We start from the raw sequence: 3,664 nt of genomic DNA on the forward strand, positions 1-3,664 counted from the left end.
TTATTCACCCTTGTGATCATGTGTTTCCTGTACAGATATTTCTCAAAACTTCATGTGCCTTCTGAAAAAAAAGCATTTCCAGATACAGTGTTAAAAAACTTTAAATTATTTTCATTTTTCTTGCCAAAATTCTAGGTCTCATGTAGATTCACAGGTTAGATTTGTACAGCACATCTGTATTTTTAGACTATTAAAACATCGAAATAGAATAGGCAGTCCCCTACTAATGGGCATTTAAAAAAAAGATGTTGACCTCAAAGCCAGCATAATAATAATGAAGTCTTTTATAGGAATAAATAAATTACTATTGCAGTTGCCCTTGTTCCAAATTCTTTCTTGAGTGGAGAGTTGGATGTAATTGAGAGATCAGGAGTCATGAGGCTAATGAGGTCATATGGACAGGGTCTGGTCTAGGTTAACCAAAATGTGAAAGACTTAGCTGTCCTCCTGACACGTCACGTTTAGTTAGCAGCAATACACCCAACACTGATCTGCTGGGAAACCTGATATCATCCTCAGTTTGCTATCATCCTGTTGTGTGACACCGTTAGAAGACATATGTTCCCCTACACAAGAAACCCCTTAGACTACCTCCCTCTGTATTTGTTATACAAATGCTTGTTAGAAGAAATATTCACCAGTAGGACTTCTCCTTTTTAAATGAAGAGTCTTACAGTCTATTGGAAAGGATTACCAAAGCTGAAGCAAACAATATTGGAGATCTTTATTAAGCTACCCAGTTGTCATTCAAGTTCCTGTTTGAACTGTGTAAAGTGCTATTATTTTACACTGTGCGTTAAAGCTCTTGCATTCAATTCTTGCTTTTCTGTAAAAAGGGAATTATATGTCTACTGCTACTGAAAGTTTAATAAAAACTGGCTGGTATCATTAGATAGCTCTATTAATATTTTCTTCTTAATGTTTTTCTTTCCAGGGCAATGGGCAGTTCAGACCTCAGATAATAAAAATAAAATGTAACTGCTCATTATAAAGTCTTTCCTGTCCTGAGACCTGTGAAAAGAAAAAGTGGTTTCTGTGAAAAGTAAAAGTGGGCAAAATGCTTGAATTGAATCACAGAGAAAAATGCCTGGGGCGGAGGGGAAGCCCATTTGCAGGAGCATTTGCTCTTTTACATCTGGTGGTCATAATACCAGACTTGAATGTGTAACTTTAATGAACACAACTTTTTGCAGGCAACAAGGTATTTTGAAGGTTGCTAGAAAACTTTCCACACAATACTTTTTCCATTGTTATTATAGAGATGCATCAAAATCAATTGTTTTTGGAAAACAATTCAATTTCAAAGAAGAAATCTGAGAGAACAACAGGAATTTTCAAAACTGCACATTTTCCCGACAGATCAATGTATCCCTCCACTTCGTCTGCCCTCCTAAAGCCCAAGGTTTTTGTGAAGCAAAACTGAGGAGTTTCGCAAAATTCAAAGAATGTCATTATGTGATCCTGAGAATGAAATATTTCTATTTCTTTTTTTTCGGTATTTTGTTTCAGAATTTACCACATGTGATATTCAATAAATACCCATACTTGAAATGCAACTTCAGCAGTGAAACAAAATCAAACACTTTCCTTGGCTCGAGTGACATGTTTTTTAAAACTTAATTGAATCCTTCTCCTTCCTCAATTAGTTTTCCATTTTGGAAGGAACACAGAAGATTGTTTTCTGGCACATGTAAAACAAAGTCACTGTTTTGCTTCTCATCTCTGCCATGTATTTCTCAATCCCCTCATGTTCACAAGGGACTATGTGGATGCTGCCAGCTGCTGAACTAAGCTAATGCAATGCTTGGCAGCCTTGGTGCCATCCACTTGGTTACCACTGTTGCATTGACCACGATTTCATCTTGACAAAATAACTGATGAGAATTATGACATCTTCAGGTAGTAATTGCTAGGTTTCTCAGGATCTCAACAGCTCTGTAGTCTTCTAGAAATTGGTAAAGGCTCTGTAAATAGCCTACTATGAATGTAAAATGGGATATATTTCTACAGTAATGTTTGGCCATAGTCTCTTTCATCTTTACTTGGGTTAATAAAGCTTTATAAACTCAAATGCTTGTGAAAATAAAAATAATGATCTCACTAATTTCATTGACAAAGATTTCTTTTTTGTCTTCTCTCTTTTTGGCTGGTAAAGCATTTTTTTTTTTTTACCAGTCCTGAATCTCTCTTACTGCAATTAAACTAAAAATGCAGCCTAATAAGGCTGTAGTGGTTAAGTTAGATTTTACAAAATGCCATAGTCATGCTTTATGATAAATGTTAATTGCTTTATTGCACCTGTCTGGATTCCTCTTTGTTGTTTATTGACATTTCCTTTTGATATAGTGTCTCTGAACAGGTCTACAGGTTCTCTTGCTAGAAGGTCTGCTAGCCTTTTTCTTTTGCAGAGACTACAAAGCTGGTCATCTAAAAGGTCTATAAAAAGAATGGATATCAGAGATGAGGGGGACATTTTTGTTTTATTTAAAATTGTTTTTTGAGCTTAAAATTCCAGCCAATTCAAACTAGTCTGGAAAGGTTAAGTATCACCCTGTTTCTTAGTTGCATTTTGCTCTAGGAGGAAACTTAAGTCTTCCACACACACAAAGCAGTTTAAAAAAAGAAACATCGCATCTGGCGTGGTGAAAGTCTATCTTAAATGTGTCTCGATTCAAACCTTGTGACTCTGTTCCCTGATCTTTTAAATAACATAGGACTCATGAAGAACTGGTGCCACATTGGATTAAAATAAACATCACATAATTTCGGAAAAACTTTGCTGTTCTTAATGCTAATACATCATAGTGTAATTAGCACCAAAGAAATGCCTACTAGGTGCACCTCTTCTGATACTGCTACACGGAATCAAATCTTCTATTTCCTGGGGATTGCAAAGGAAAAAAAAAAAAAAAAAAAAAAACACCTCAGATGCTTAGATGCTTCAAGTTTCTTTAATTACAGCTACTTTTGGATCAGACACAGAAAGGATTTAGGTCATGACAAGGAATGGAAATAATTTTGGAGTAAGTGATGGATGGGCTCTTGTTGGTAATAGATGCTGGGTAGGAACTGATTCTTAATTCTTAGGCCTCTCTGCAGACCACAGAAAAACAGTAAAACTTAAAGGAATGTACTAAAGTCTGATAGATTCTTCTTGGGGGTTCCTCTAAAGGTTAAGAAAAGAATGTCTGCCGCTTGACCTTTTCTTCCTACCACCTTCATTTCTAAGTCCCCTTTTCCTCTCAAAACCTATGAAAATCCCTGGGAAGCTGCAAGATGAATGGATAGAGGCTGCGGCTGGAGGTCTGCTGCTGAATTGCTCATCATGTTATCATTCCCCTTCTTTTTCTATAGCTGTTTATCACCAATTATTCCTGACTGAAATGGTGAAGGCTGCTTAAAAAATACATAGTTCAGGGACCTGATTCAAACCTCTGCTGTCAACAATTGTAAGAAAAGTTTTCATAATAATGGTCTTCTAACCTGATGGATAAAAAATTGCTCTCAGGTAAACCTTTTTTATGTGCATTTATTGCAGGGTCCAGATTGCAGTAATGGACACATGCAGGCAAGGACACTTAGGAAGGTCTGTCAAATAGAAACCACCGACATACTATGAACATCACTGAGAGCATCAACACTTTTTTTTTTTTTTTTTTTTTTT

The sequence above is a fragment of the Nothoprocta perdicaria genome, unplaced genomic scaffold, assembly GCF_003342845.1.
Source record: "Nothoprocta perdicaria isolate Ctin4 unplaced genomic scaffold, notPer1 scaffold_77, whole genome shotgun sequence".
NCBI lineage: Eukaryota > Metazoa > Chordata > Aves > Tinamiformes > Tinamidae > Nothoprocta > Nothoprocta perdicaria.